The 16,602-nt window shown below is 34.9% G+C and overlaps 1 protein-coding gene and 1 pseudogene across 1 annotated transcript in view; one reads left to right on the forward strand and one right to left on the reverse strand.

Annotated features, from left to right (window-relative positions):
- The window catches only part of GRID2 (glutamate ionotropic receptor delta type subunit 2), a 1,564,419-nt gene that overhangs the window by 626,918 nt on the left and 920,899 nt on the right, over positions 1-16,602 (forward strand). The window lies entirely within an intron of this gene.
- On the reverse strand, positions 9,786-9,978 carry LOC126032859 (uncharacterized; annotated as a pseudogene).

A 16,602-nucleotide genomic window follows, 5' to 3' on the forward strand; every position in this document is an offset into this window, starting at 1 on the left:
CTTTACAATTATTATTGAATTATTATTGAAGAACATTAGTCTTCAAATATAGATTCAAATATAGTCTTCAAACATAGTTTGAACAAAGAAAACACCATTTGTCTTGTATGAGGAAGTATGAATGAGAAAGTGGCTCAGTGGTAGAACATAAGTTTATATATGTAGACCCTTGTGTCTGATTCTTAGCACCTTATCACAGCTGCATGTGACTCCAGCTTTACAGAAATCTCAACACAATTGATACAGGTGGTTACTACTATTGAAATTATTTCATGCTTTTTAGAAAACATTTTCCTTGGGGCTGGAGCAATAGCATAGTGCTAGGGCATTTGCCTTGCATGTGGCCAACACTGGAGAGACTCCTGTTTAATTCCTAGCATTTTATATAACCCCTCAGCCTGTCAGAGGTGAATTCTGAGCACAGAGCACTGTCAGTGTGACCCAAAAAAGCAAAACAAACAAACAACAATAACAGCAACAACAACAATAAAAAACCAAAACATGTTAGTTAACAATGCAGTTGTCTCCTGACTACATTTGATTATTTTTTATGCTTATGAATTTTGTATGTGTTGGCACTTTTTATTCCTCTACATATCTGTTTAATAATATATGTGGACTTAGAGTATGAATGCTAGATTATATTTACCAACTATTTTACCAGAAGAAGACATATAATACAGAAACTAAGGCATTTTTACATTGCATGTAGACCTCATTTTGATTTTTGACACCATATATGGACTCCTGACCACTTCCAGAATTGATCCTTGAGAGCAGAACTAATAATTAACTCGGAGCACTGCCAGGTGTGGCCCTAAACCCACTACTACACCACAAAAATAAATAACGTGAGGGAAAAATACTAATTTACTTAATGAAGACTCTAGCATTTTATTCATTTTTTATTTTTGTTTTATTGAGGCCATTGTGAATTACAAGTTTTTCACAGTTGTATTTAAGATGTTTAATGACAGTGAAATAGGGCCATTCAAACCACCAGCATTGACCTCCCTCCACCATATTTCCCCACATGCATCTTATACCTCCACCCCTAGGACCCCGGACTACTAGTGTAACAGGTCTAGTTTGTGTTTAGCTTGTTATAATGTGGGTCTCTTGATTATATTGTGTTGACTTTGGCTTGGGTATTTAGATCTGACCTTTTTTTTTTTTTCACTCAGTGTTCCTGAGACCACTTGGCCCCTGGGCCCCATCCACTTTTTTTATTTTCTCAATTTGTAGGAAGACATAGAAATATGTCACAGAACAAAGTGACTCAAGTTCTATGGTTCTATGGAAAAGCGGGAGCCCCTATCTAGAATATAAGTAAAATTAAAAGAAGAAAATAAAAAGGGGGGCAGGGTTTTGGTGATTTATTTATTTATTTTTGGCTTAGGCACAGTATATGTTGGGAAAATTAGAAAGAAAATTCCATTGGCTTTAGAGATACAGGGTGTCTTCACCCATAAAGCATACTGTCAAAAGGCCAACTAAAGGCTCCTGGCATGTTGGTTATCCAACCCTAATGTCTCTATGGTCCCTGAAAAAGTACTGATCAGTTACATTTGACAAAGTCAGTCTTTTGTAATCTAACATTTTATTCTATGAGAAAGACATATACATTTATTTTCTTCTTACAGTATATTAATACGAGTTAGAAATTGTACAATAAGGCCAGAGAGATATCATGGAGGTAAGGCATTTGCCTTGTATGCAGAAGGTTGGTGGTTTGAATCTTGGCATCCCATATGGTCCCCTGAGCCTGCCAGGAGTGATATCTGAGCACAGAGCCAGGAGTAACTCCTGAGTGCTGTTGAGTGTGACCCAAAAAAACAAACAATAAAAAATAGAAATTGTACTATAACCCAGATATAAACCAACTTTTGATACAACTTACGATAGAGTAAATTTATCTTTTTAGATGTTATTTATTAAATATTTTAACTATGATATAAAGGCATAATATAGTCCCAATAAAGTTATTTTAGTTATAAAATATTACTAAATATAACTTCTTTAATTGTCCAAATGGTATGTCACTGCAGAGACTGATAATAAGAAATTTCTACTCTTCACTGTCTGACAGTACAGTGGGGTTCTCATTAAGAATTTCATATGGTTGAGGAAATGTCCTTTAATGTTTGAAAACCATAGGAATCTATCCAGAATTATACTGAAAATAAGAAAATCAAAACAAATTCACCAAGAAAAGGAGATAGGAGGAGTTACTGAGATAATATAGAAGTCAAGAGCTTGCCATACAAGTAGCCAACTCTGGTTTAATCACTATATTAACATGATCCTCAATCAATGCCAGGAATAATCCCTAAACACAAATACTGTAGTAAGCCATAAGCTCTACTGGTTGTGACTCCAAACCTCCCATCAACCTGATAAAAAAAATGAACCAGAAAATAAAAATAAAAGGAGAGAAAAACAATTTAGGTCATCCACATTATAAACCACAAAAGTATGACTTGATAAAGAGTAGTGGTTTCTGTTTGTTTTGTTTTGTTTTGGTGATGGCAGCATACTTAGGGAGTACTCCAGGCTCTGCACTCTGAGATCACTTCTGATAGACCTTGGATTCTGGCATTAAATTCCATTAAGGCTTCTGCAGGGCAAGTACCCTTCCTTTTGTACTATCTTGGCAGCTCCAAGAGTTTGAATTTTTAATTCTGCTTTGTTTAACATTAGTCTTTGTGAAAAGTGAAATTGAATTTTACACTTTTAAGAGTCTCATGTTCTACACACTGAGTTGGCCGGGTGGTCAGACACATACACTTTTGTTTGTTTCGTTTTGTTTTGGGGCCACACCCTTTGACGCTCAGGGGTTACTCCTGGCTATACACTCAGAAATCGCTCTTGGTTTGGGGGGACCATAGAGGACTCTAGAGGATCGAACTGCTGTCTGTCCCAGGCTAGAGCATGCAAGGCAGACGCCTTACCTCTAACGCCACTGCTCTGGCCCCCATACACTTTTAAATATAATTATTTTTAAATGTTATCTTACTTGAAATGTCAATTTTAATTTCAAGATATATAATATAGGCTAGGCAAAAGAAAACTCAAATTAATTAAAAGCTGTGTTCTAAAGCCAAATGATACACAATTCCCTCTTTTCGATCACAGCGATTTTCTATAATGTGTCACTAAATTCAGAGAAGATCTATCATGAGAAAGGGCATGAAATAAGTATTCTGTGACAAGTTTCCAAGTTCATGTAGACCCAAGAATGCTAATTATATCCTAATTATGTATCAATAGCTTATCAAGGAAGTTGTACTTATACTACAGAAATAGAGACATTATTCAGTCATTTAGTTTTCTCACTAAAAGATGTTTGTTCTGTATTATTCACATTGTATTCATCCTGGAGGATCAAAAGGGCCTGGAAGAATGGCCCTTTCACCTTCTTTATAGTTTTCTTTGGCATATCTTATAAAGTAAAATTGAACACTGAGCTCATTTTGAGTGGTAGAGAAATGTTATTCTTCTCAAGTTGAAGCAAGTTCTGTGTCCCTCACTACAAGATTCTTTTTTCTTTTGAAAATTTTATTTTCACTTTTTTTTGAATTACAATCTTTCACGGTTATATTTAAGGTACAGAGTGACAGTGAATTTCCCAACACCAGTGTTGACTTCCCTTTGCTCCTGTTCCCAGAATGCATCCCAATGTCTCCCGTTTTGTTCCTGGACGGCCAGTGTAACAGGTCCCCTTTGTATATAGCTTGCTGTAGATCCTGATTCTGTTGTTGTTGACTTTGGGTTTGGTATTTAGGCCTGATCATTATTAATTTCCACTCAATGTTCATGTGGTTTGCCCCTAGTACCGTTAGCTCCCCTCTTTAAGTTGTGGGAAGAAAAAGGGATTCAAGATCTGTGGTTCTGTTGGGGGAAAATAATAACAACAACAACAACAACAAACAAATAACTGGGAGGAATCCATCTAGGGGTCTCAAACTCGCAGCCCGCGGGCATTTTGCAGCCCTCTGTACAACGTTTTGTGGCCCTGACCTAGAGAAATCTTTCTTTGTTTTGTTTTGTTTTAGTCGTTTGGGTCAGACCCCCCAATGTTCAAGGCTTACTACTGATTTTGCACTCAAAGATCACCCCGACTTTGCCTCCTGTGGCCCTAGGTAAATTGAGTTTGAGACCCCTGATTTAAAAGAAGAAAAAAGGGATAAAAGAGGAAAATGAAGAAGCAATTACAGAAAACAGCCACAAAAAGCAACTACTAAACAACAACATAAAAAAGAACAGAAAAGAAAAGAAAAGAAAAGAAAAGAAAAGAAAAGAAAAGAAAAGAAAAGAAAAGTAGGGCTAGTGTCGCGAGGATGTTTTTTGTTTATCAATATATAAAGTTGTTGGCTGAATTTTATTTGCAGGAAAAGTTATCTCTTGTTCCCTATATCCCTCTCTTTCCTATTTTTCTCATTTCATATGAATGACTAGTGCTTACTTGGTTGTGTTGGTAGGCTAGCAAGTAGACTGAGAGAAGCTAAAGATTTTTCTCATTGTTTAACTATGAAAAATACTGACCTAGATCACTTACATATATTTGCTCATTTTGGTTCTTAAAATTTACAGCAGTGTGATAAGAGCAGATTGACAAGAAAATGAGATAGAGAATATTTACTTAGCTTGAAAATGAGAACATTTGTAAAAAACTAAAATTAAGAAATAAAACATATATAAATTCTGTATGCTAAATATATATTTGTTTGGTAATACATAGTTATGTATTATTATAAACTTAATATAGGTTATTACTTGTATTATATGATATGAAATATAATATTATTTATAGTATAGTAATTAATTATACTGGGCTATATCACAGTGAAAAAATTATCTTAACCCTTTGGATAATTTTAATATTTTCTTTTTAGATTCCTGCAAAACATGCTAAATAAGCAAAAATATAATAATTCAATGAACAATTCTGGTATTTCTCATGTTCTTTAGATTTATTTTGGAAGGTTTCCTTGTACTTAAAAAGCCATTTCTACTAAAAACATGGTAATTATGACCATGTCATTAGAAATATGCACCTTCATTTTAATTGCTTACTTAAGTGAATCTAATTTTCAGTTTTTTCTACTCAATTTATTTTAATTCTGCCTCATCACAGCATACTACATGTAAACTTGGATTGTTTATATTCCTTTCTCTATTCATGGATGAAAAGGTATTATAGAAGAACCTGAAACTCATTTCTTAGTCTGTGTCTGGCACAAAGGGGAAACAATTTAACTTCACATTACTGCTACCAGGTATGCTGCCTTGTCCATTCCAGCAAGTGTCTGAAGATTGATGACATAAATGGCTTCATCCTACAAGCTGGAGATGGCAAATGAGAATCCAGGTGCTAGAAAGTCCAAATTTATTTTCAAACACTGATTCTCTCTGGAGAATTACCTTTCCCTCAGATATATTCAAGCTGGAAATAATAATGAATTTACAGAAGGTCACGTGTCAGAGTAGGTCCAATGTATTTGAGTTTGAATATGAAAGTCTTAATGTAACTCTATGTAAATAGCCTTTATGTAGCTCTTTCTGTTCTTGTATTTTGCACTCTTTTCAAATGCACAGTGTATGAACAAGTTACTATCTCAAGAAGATCTTTATTTTATTTTGGATTTTTGGCCACACCCAGTGACGCTCAGGGGCTATCCCTGGCTATGCACTCAGAAATTGCTCCTGGCTTGGGGAACCTTATGGGACTCCGTGGAATGGAACCAATGTCTGTCCTGGATCCACATACAAGGCAAATGCCCTACTGCTATGCCTTGGCTTTGGCCTCATTTTTTAACATATCCAACTGCTTAAAAGAATACCACGCTTCAAGAAGCATAGCCATATACTATTGTGGAAGGTAGTTTGCAGGAAAGTAGCTGCTTTGTAAAGAAAACAGAGATACTAGAGCAGTGCTTCTCAAATTGTGGGGTACGCCCCCCTGGGAGGGCATGAGGCTTCATAAAGGGGGGTGCACTTGACCTCGGCAAGCACTGTCATAACAAGCTAAGCCCCGTGTTTATGTCTCTGGAGCTGAGAGTTGCTGTGTCCTGCTTCAAACCCCGCTTCGTCTTGCATTGCAAAACGTGCTCATTGTAGCCATTAATCCAGACATCACCTCTGATTAAAAAATCAGCTCAAATTATTTTATATATTTTTGTTTTGCAGGTTAAAGTTTTTTTTTAAATAAAGATACTATATACAGTCTCATGGGGGGCGCAAAAAATGTTTTCTTCCTAGGGGGCATGGCAGAAAATAATTGAGAAGCACTGCAGTAGAGTGAGTAACCTGAAGTCATGAGTTTCTTGTTTTTATAGAAAATTGAAGAGACTAAATTATTCAATCTGCTACTATTTGAGGGAGGCTTTGTGCAACAAGATGTTCTACATAGTATTATGACTATTGTTGTTGTTGTTGCCTTGCAGCCAGATCTGGTGGTATTCAAGAGTTGCTCCTGATTCTATGCTCAGAGATCTCTCCTGGCAATGCTTAGGGATTGTAATGAGAAGCAGGTATTCAACCCAGGTGGACCACATTCAATGCAAGCATCCTACCCACTGCCCTATCATTCCAGCCTTTCTATTAGGAATGAATTTTTTTTGTAGTTTGGTTTGTTTTGGTATATATTCGGGGAACAATGTGAAAGTTATTTTATTGGTATGCCTTATTTTCCTATTAAACTATGAACTTGATACAATACTTCAGACTCTAGAATTACAAGACTAACATTGACATTTCAAATCTGTTATTACTATCTATGTGATAGCAGTATGTTCACATTTATACTTATTGTGAACGATAATTCTCATCTATTAATAGAAAAAGGATGAAAATTATTATTGTTCAAAACCATGAATTACAGAAAAACTTTCCAAATCATATTTTTTGTTATCATTAGGCAACTCTTCCAACATTTATCATGGTACTTACCAGCATTTTAACTCTACATATACTCTTCTAATTATTTAATTTCTTTCTAAAACCATATCAACTCATCTGAGAAAGAAATATAATGATAAGGAATTTGCATTAAAAAGGAAACTTTTGGGCCTGGAGAGATAGCACAGCGGCGTTTGCCTTGCAAGCAGCCCATCCAGGACCAAAGGTGGTTGGTTCAAATTCCGGTGTCCCATATGGTCCCCCGTACCTGCCAGGAGCTATTTCTGAGCAGACAGCCAGGAGTAACCCCTGAACATCGCCGGGTGTGGCCCAAAAACCAAAAAAAAAAAAAAAAAAAAGGAAACTTTTTGAATATCATGTAAATATTAGTATACTTACATTTTAACCACAATTGTTTTTATCATTGTGAATGGTGACAAGATTTAATATTTCTTCAAATTTTCTTTTGGGATTTATAGATGTGAATTATGTAATATGGCACTGGATAAGATAGTCTAAATTTTAAATCTGTGATGCCTGCTATCAAGTGCTTTGCAAACTTATTTTAACAAGTTGGAATATTTTCATTGGCAGTATATTACAACTACAGCATTTTAAAATACTATCTTTATTTAAGCACCATGATTACAAACAGTAGTTGGGTTTCATTCATAAAAAGAACACCCCCCCTTCTCCAGTGCAACATTCCCAACACCAATAACCCACCCCCCACTGCCCTGTTCCCCAACCCATGCCTGTAATTCAAGACAGACATTCTACTGCTCTCACTCATTAACATTGTCATGCTAGTTGTTAGTGTAGTATTTTCCTTAACTGCACTCACCACTCTTTGTGGTAAACTTTATATTGTGAGTCAGTTCTTCCTGCCCTCATCTCTGTTGTCTCTGGGCATTCTTACAATAATGTATTTTATATTTTTTTTAAAAACCATAGATGAGTGAGACTATTTGGTGTCTCTCTGTCTCTCTGACATTTCACTCAGTAAAATAGTTTTCATTTCCATCCATGTATAGGAAAATTTCATGACTTCATCTTTCCTGATGGCAGCTTATCATTTCATTGTGTATTTTTTATTTTATTTCATGTGTTTCTATATTTCATTATGTGTTTCTTTAGCCATTCATCTGTTGAAGGGCATCTTGGTTGCTTCCACAGTCTGGCTATTTTAAATAGGGCTACAAATGACTATAGGTGTGAGGAAGGGATTTTTGTTTTGCATTTTTGTGTTCCTAGGGTTTATTCTTAGGAGTGGTATGGAATACTGCTTATGCAGATCATTTAAGAGGGAAATCATTTAAATAATTTAAAGGACACAATAATAAATACATCTGAAATAAAAGTGAGCATTTCAGTTCTCTCTAACAGGGATGCACGTATAACAACTTATTGTACTCTAATTAGAATACAACATTTATTTCCTCAGAAATCTAAAAATGGATTTCTATTTGTTGAAGGTGCTTAATAGGTCACGTTAAAATTTTCTGAAAGCTAAAAGAGTTTAAAAAAAGCATATTTAGATATATTATTATTTAAATATTAACTTTTTATTAGTTTGATGGTTATACCAAATGTTGCTCAGGGACTATTTTAGGTTCTGTGCTCAGGAGTGCGCCTGGTATTACTCATGGGAAAATTTAATGCCAGAGACCAAACCTGGGTCAACATGAAAGGTTGAACTTACCTCTGTAGTATTTTTCTAGCCCTGTTGATTTACTTCAAATTGTGTTGTTTACTTACATTTCAAGAAAATACATGTGAAAGAATAATAATAGATATGTGTTTCATTCATGAACAGAGAGATCTGTTACTTAAGATCTTAAATCTATCTTCACATAAATATTCATTTATTAAAATGAATATTTTAGTCTGATGTTAGTTTTTAAAAATAAGTTTCAAGTTTATTAAGAATTATTTAATAGTGTAAGTAGAATGGAACTGTAAAACCATAATTTTGATATGACTTTTATTCAGTTTAGTTAAAAACTAATATGTCACCTAATTAATTCAGACTCGATCAAATATCAGTATTGATCAAACATTGATCTTTTGGTTCAAAGTAAATAGTGCTGCAAATGGCTATGCATTATTTTTTGAATTAATATTGTGTTCTTTAAATAGATACTAGGAATTGCTAAATCATAATGTTATTCTAGTTTTAATGTTAATAGTATTCTCAAATCTCTTCATTGCAATTGAACTATATCTTTCACAGGTCAAAACTTAGGTTTCTTTGAGGAACTTGAGGCAACTATTAAAAAATAAAACCTACTGGCTAAACTCTTACAAAATTTTTGTCATTGTTATAATTCTTAAATGAATAGACCTTAAAAGACAATACTCTCAAAAACGTTTTTAAATTGCCTAATTGTTTCATTAGTTTCCAGCCATTTATTCATAATCATGTCTGACTATAGATTCTTTAATATATATAACATTACATAGTGCATAACATTGTCACCTAAATGTTCCTAAAAGTTTTCTCTATCTCTCTCCTACTTCTATTTAAATAAGGAAAACATGACACACTTCTTTATTTTTATGTTTATGACCTACTATTACTTGGTACATTTTATCTGGGGAACAACTTGCATACTTTGTCATCAATTTATAATAAATAAATCTCTTTTGTACAGTTTGAATACATTTTCTCTATGTTCTTGAAACCAGGTATGCAGAAGAGTCTATAAAGACATACTGATAGTTTCAAAGGAGGGAAATGAAAGTGAGATAAGGATTAAGGATTGTAGATGGGTGTTGCCAGAGCATTTACGCTAATATGCATATGTAATACAGAAAGCAGTATGGATATGTGTGATATCTGTAGTTAATCACTGATATATTTTTTTTAATTTAATTTTATCGAAACCACTCAGACTGCATCCTCTCCCTCTATTCCTTCCAAAGAAAGGGAAGAACGATCATCAATGGCAAAAGGCAGTCGCAGAAGTGACACCTAGAGCCGGCTTCAAGCTCAGGAGAGGACGCTCTGACTCTTCCTCGTGGGTTCGGGTGCTCTACACGATCAGGAACATATTATAGAAATGAAAGTGTAGTCTTAATCACTGATATTTTTGTATTTTGAGACTAACATCTTTAAATATTATTTAATTTTGCTACTTTACGTAAGTGGTAAAAAAAATAAAACTTTTTTTTAAAGAAGTAGAGCAAAAAGAAAATTTGTGAAAATGATTGTATCTCACAATAAGATCTTTGTCAGGAGGTTTACTAAGCTATTTTTTGTGAGTTGATCTTGTTTATTTTTTTTGCTCATTTGTTTGTTTAGTTCCTGAACATTATAGGGCTTTGAATCCACATTCACTTCTAAATTGATGTTTTTCTACTAAGATCATAGTATTGAAAAATTTGGAGTTGTACAGGAATTTTAAGATCTGTGAATGTATTTTCAGTATTTGTGTGGCATGGTTTTAGCTGCCAGGCCTCCCAGAAATATGAGAAGGTTGGTTGGAGGGTACCTGCACTCATTCCAACAAAGTCCTAATGGTGTCAGCCATAATACTGGCATATCTGGATTTCAGATTAGTTTGGATGGTTTGGTGTCTATATAGAAATCAGTGATGAAGTGATGAAGTTGGATAACTGGCAAAGTGGCAATTGTTGGTAGTTGAGCAGCTGATGAGGGTGAGGACTTGGCCCACCTCTGTTTTCATCTGTGAAGCTAGTGTACCTATGAATTCTCACAAAATGTTTTACATGTCTTTCTAAAATAGAGTGAGTCTAAAAAAGTGGGTAAATGGCTGATGTCAAATAGCATCTTTAATAACAAGCAAACCAGAATAATATGGCAGATGACTCACAGGCATTTGTTTATAATTGGGAAAATCGAAGAAGCATCTGAAATCTGAAATATGCTTTTAATTAATTTGATATCAAAGCTAAACCAAAATGAGGTGAAACATATTTTCGTGTATCTGAGAAGAATGTATATTCTGCTCTCTTGGGGTGGAGTGCCTTGTATAGGTAAGTTAGTTCTATTTTCTCATAATTTCTCATATAGGGCTCTTATGTCTTTGCTGGTTTTCTGCTTGGTAGATCTGTCTAGTGGTGATAGTGGAGTATTGAAATCTCCTACTACTATCACATTTCCTTCTATATGTTTCTCCAGGTTTGCAAGCAAATACCTTACATATTTTGCTAGCTCTAAAGTCGGTGCATAAATATTGATCAGAGTTACTACTTCTTCGTATAGTGTTCCCCTGATTGGTGAGTAGTGACCGTCTTGGTGTCTGAGCACTTTTGTGAGGTTGAATGCAATTCGGTCTGATATATGAATGGCTGTCCCGACTGTTTTCCATTAGCTTGTATAATTGATTTCCATTTTTTAATTCTAAGCCTGTGCCTATCTTGGTTCTTTTAGGTGTGTTTCTTAGATGCAGCATCTATCTGGTTTTTGTTTTCTGATCCACCCCTCTACTCTGTGTCTTTTAATGAGAGAATTTAGCCTGTTGACATGTAAGCAGATTACTGCCAGAGAGGGTTGTTGTGCTGTTGTATTGAGTCGAGTGGTCATTGTTACAATTGGGGGTTTGGGTTGTGTAGTCCGTCTTTGAGTAGTTCATTTAGAGATGATTTGGTTAGCGCAAAGAGTGTGAGTTCTTTTTTGTCTAAGAATGTTTTTAGTTCTCCTTCCTATATGAATGAGTGTTTTGCCAGGTAATGTATTCTAGTTTGGAAGTTTCTTTCATTCAGTAGTTTAAATATGTCATTTCACTGTCTTCTTGCTTAAATTGTTTCAAAAGGGAGGCTGATTTGTTTCTTATGTATCTTCCTTTTTATTTGAGGGTTATTTTTCTCCCTTATTGCTTTAAAGATTTCATCTTTCTTTTCTTTTCTTTTTTTTTTTTTTTTTTTTTTTTTTTTGCCTCCTGATTTGTACAGTTGTCTCTTTACAGAGTTTAGGAAAATTTTCTGTCATTAATTCCACCACTACTTGTTCTTCTCCTTTCCCTCTTCCTCTTCTGGTATTCCTACAATTTACAGGTTATTTCTTTTATCTTTGTTCATTAAGTATCTAATTTTTTCTTCCAATGTTTTTTCTCTTATTTTCTCATTGACTTCATTGTCTCATTGTTGTTTTGTAGTTTTTCCTCAAGTTTCTCTATACGTTCTTCTAAGTGTGTAATTCTGCTATTATGGCTTGCTAACATGTTTTTTATTTCCCTTCGTTCCAGTTGTATGGATTCTTTCCAGTTGTATGGATTCTTTCATATTTTGTAAAAGTTCTTCTTTGAGTTGGCTGAATTGTTTATAGATTTCTTAATCTCGCAGTCTATTGATTCCTTGATTTTCATGGCTAGGGCATTCATTGACGCTTTTAGGTTCTCATCTATTGGGCTCTTGTGTTTTGGTGGACTTGGAAACTTGATAGGATTTCTCGCCGTTTCCCCAGTTGCTAGTGTCTTCCTTAGTTTACTCATATTTCTTTGTATCTGGTGGTTTTGAATGTTAAGTTTTCTGGTTGTTTAATAAAGTGGTCTGCTATACTGGTTGTATTAGAGGCTCTTAAAGGTATATTTTATTTAGAGTTTATTTTTCTTAGCCAGGAGGCTTGTCTAAGTATGATAGGGATATTACAAGTTGCTTCAGTGTTTTTACTATCTTGTTTTATGGGCTGTAGGTTATCTGAGGGAATTGGGTGTTAGGTATGAGCTGACTAGATCTATATGCATAAGTGAGAGTCTCTTTGCGCCAATGCTTGCTTCTCGCAGTTTGGGGTCTGGTGACATAGGCTGGGGAGTTCCAAACCTGTCCCAAGATGCAGGCAGCCAGGTGTGCTCGCATTTTGTGGTCCAGCAACACAGGGCAGGGAGTTTCAAGCCTGTCCCAAGATGTAGGCAGTCCAGAGTGGGGGTTGGAGTGAGGTGCCAGCGAGATTTGGAGTCCAGGGACATGGTGCGGGGAGTTTCAAACATGCCCCAGGTGCAGACAGTTGGGGGTGAGGGTTGGAGTGAGGTGCACTGCACTCTGGGTTTCGATGACACGGGGCAGGGAGTTCCAAACCTTTCCAGAGGGGCAGGCAGCCTGGGGATGTACCAGTTTCTTTAGCCATTCGTCTGTTGAAGGGCATCTTGGTTGTTTCCAGAGTCTGGCTATTGTAAATAGCGCCACAATTGAATATAGGTGCGAGGAAGGGATTTTTGTATTGCATTTTTGTATTCCTAGGGTATATCTCTGTGAGTGGTAAAGCTGGATCAAATGGGAGCTCAAGTTCCAGTTTTTTGATATGAATCTCCATATTGTTTTCCATAATGGCTGGATTAAATGGCAATGAGGATGTGTTTGTTCATTTCTTCTCCCCATATTTTGATGGAATTAGATGGTGTTTTCTTGTTAAGTTCTGTCAGTAACTTGCATATCTTAGATATTAGCCCCTTGTCTGACAAGTATCGGATGAATAGTTTTTCCCAGTCTGTGTGTGGCTTCTGTATCCTAGGCAGTATTTCCTTTGAAGTAAAGAAGCTTCTCAGCTTAATATTTGACTGGTGAATGATAGTATTCCTAACAGCACTGAGAAAGCTAGGGAAGTGTCTGTCAAAGTGTCCCTACATTTAGCTTTACCCAATTGTTTTACTTCTAAAGTTACTCAGGATTTTACTCTAATTTATAAAATAAATTATCAAGTTCATATAGCCTTACACTCCCAATAATTGGGAAATGTGGAGAATTTTAATCTCGCCCTAAAAATGATACTGGGAAAATAACTAAAATTTTCTGAGTCCTGGCTCTTACTTTTGCTGCTACTCTTTCCAGATACAAAGGAAGTGCTAAAGCCAAACTTCAGTTTGAGCAATTTTATGATAGGCCCATTTTACGAAGGACATCTATTTTACTCAGAAAGCTGAAAATTAACTGATTAAGGGCCAAAGCAATAGCACAGTGGGTAGGGCATTTGCCTTGAATGTGATTGACAAAGATTTGATCCCTTGCTTCTCATTTGGACCCATGAATCTGAAAGGAGTGATTTCAGAGTGAGGAGCCTGTAGTAACCCATACTAAGAGGTGCTGCATGTGACCCAAAAAACAAACAAAAATTGACTATGTTATTAATTTAGTACATGTACTGAAAGCAATTTAAGCATAACAAATGCTTTATTTTTCACCCAACTTGCTATTTATAATATAATTCTTTTATTTTGATTTCAGTTTTAGTAATTATTTTTATCAATAAAAAAGCTCTTTATCTTATATTACTTTCAGATGTCCAAGTTTTCTTGTGGCCTCATGCTTAATATTGCAATTTGTCTCTTTTCTGCATTTATTTTATATAATTTCACATGTTCTTCTGCTTTCAAATTTATAAATTTAGAAGATGTTTTGTTGTGTCAGGATTCTCTTTTTTATTTTTTGAACTACAAGTTGTCTAACATTCCAAACAACTTTTTCCTTTATAAATTGGTTCCATTCCCATATTTTCTAAGAAAATATTGCAAGCTCACTGAATTTATATTTATAATTTATAAGTCATTACTTTATGATTTTAAAGTCAGTAAATATTATTTGTGCCACATTCAAAACATAACCAAATTCTGTCCCTTTTTGCTGTAACTCTTATTCTGTCTGCATCCAAGACAATGGAAAACTGAGATTAGCAAATAGCCTTCTTTTTCTTGCTTCTTGTCTTTGGTTTCATTATCAATAGCAAGCAGAATATTAAAAAAAAAATAAAACAACCCATAAGTTTTGAAGAGGGAGGTTAGGAACATTGGTGATGGGAATGTTGCACTGTTGAAGGGGGTGTTCTTTTTATGACTGGAACCCAACTACTATTATGATTGTAATCAAGGTGCTTGATTAAAGACATTTAAAAAAAACATAAATTTTTTCCTAAATCTATGTCTTTCTAAAGACCATCATATACCTTCTCATTACATTTAGGTAAAAAATATTTTTTGTTTTGTTGTTTTAGGGGGGGGTTCCTAGAGTGTCTGGAAGCCAATTCAAGTAGTAACTTCCAACAAGGCTGTATGGCACAATGATAGGGTCCAGCATGTTGACGCTACTGAAGTTCAGTGGTGCTGAGTCGTATCAGAGCCATTTCTATCTAAGAGACAGCCAGAGATGCATTTAGTGTTTCACTAAAGCCATATAAGCCTTGTTCATGCAAGGCAAGCCCCCCTGAACACCAAGGTACTTCCTAAGTCATAACTAATGAAAACATTCCAACAGGGAGAATTATCATTAGCGTATTGAAAATGTTGTATTTTCTTGTGAATTATTCATTTCCAAATGTATTTAAAACTCTAGCAGTATATAGTAATTTTTTGCTTTTGTGTCCTTTATATCATCGATAATCAATAATTAGCTTTTTGTAAATATATTTTTTACTTTATGAAATCAAAAAATCTTTCAAATGGATCTGATCCAGTTACATTCCCTGGTGGTAGAGCTCTCAGCACAAACTGCATGTTCATTTTAATTTTAAAAATTATGTTGTAATATACTTTCTGAAATCGATGTTATGCATTTCCCTAATGTTCTTTGGATTATGTTAACTTTTTTTTTTTTTTACAAATAACAGACCCATGGAAATTATGTTTTAAGTTAGATATTATAAAAATACCAGTAATATAAAATTATTGGTATTATTTTTTCCTTAATCACACTCAGTTGTGTTTAAGACTTATTCCTAGATTTACACTCATACCTGGTGATATTCAGATATCAATGCATGGGATGATATTCTCTACATAGAATATTAGGGATTGAATCAAGTCTACCACATATGTGCTAGGCAATTTCCCTATATACTGTAAAACTCTCCAGCTCCATTTCAAGATAATCTTACTTTTCTTTATTTTTCACTCTATAATTTGCATAACATCATAAAATATTTCTTTTTATTTTGTTTAAATTGAATATCCAAAACAAATACCTAGACATATTGTTAACTAATTTTCAAGAAGGAGCAGGGGGCATCAAGTGGAGTAAGATAGACTCTTTAACAAATGTTACTGGGAAAATAACATAGACACATGCAAAAAACTGAAGTTGTTTCCACATCTCATACTTTATACAAAGGTCAATTGATAGTAAATCAAAGACCTTGAAATCAAACCAGCATCGATAAAATATACTGAAGAAAACATATGCAGAACTCTCCAAGAGTTGTATCTTAAAGCTGCATTTTTTTTTTTTTTTGGCCGCACCCAGTGGCACTCAGGGAGTACTCCTGGCTCTGCACTCAGAAACCGCTCCTGGCAGGCTTAGGGGACCATATGGGATGTGGAAACTGAACCCTAGGTCTAGCCCGCATGCAAGGCAAACATCCTGCTTCTGTGTTATCTCTCCAGCTCCGAAGATACTTTCAGACTGACCCAGGACTGACTTGCATTCAATATCTGGCATCCCATATGGTCTCCCTAGCCAGGAGTAGTTTCTGAGTGCAGAGTCAGGAGTAACTCCTGAGTGCCATTAGGTGTGGCTCAAAAATAACCAAAAAACAAAACAAACAAACAAAAAAACACACAAAGATGTTTTCAATGACATGAATCCATTGGCAAAGCTCAATAAACATAAAAAAATAAATTAGACTACAATAACTTGAAGCTTCTGCATAGATAAATAATTATAGGCTAAAGCTGAAAGTATACCTAACTAAATGGGAGAAAATAGTTTTTTCAACACATCAGAAAATGGTTAATCTAAGATATGTAAATCACTCAA

Source organism: Suncus etruscus, chromosome 16 (genome assembly GCF_024139225.1).
Source record: "Suncus etruscus isolate mSunEtr1 chromosome 16, mSunEtr1.pri.cur, whole genome shotgun sequence".
Lineage (NCBI taxonomy): Eukaryota > Metazoa > Chordata > Mammalia > Eulipotyphla > Soricidae > Suncus > Suncus etruscus.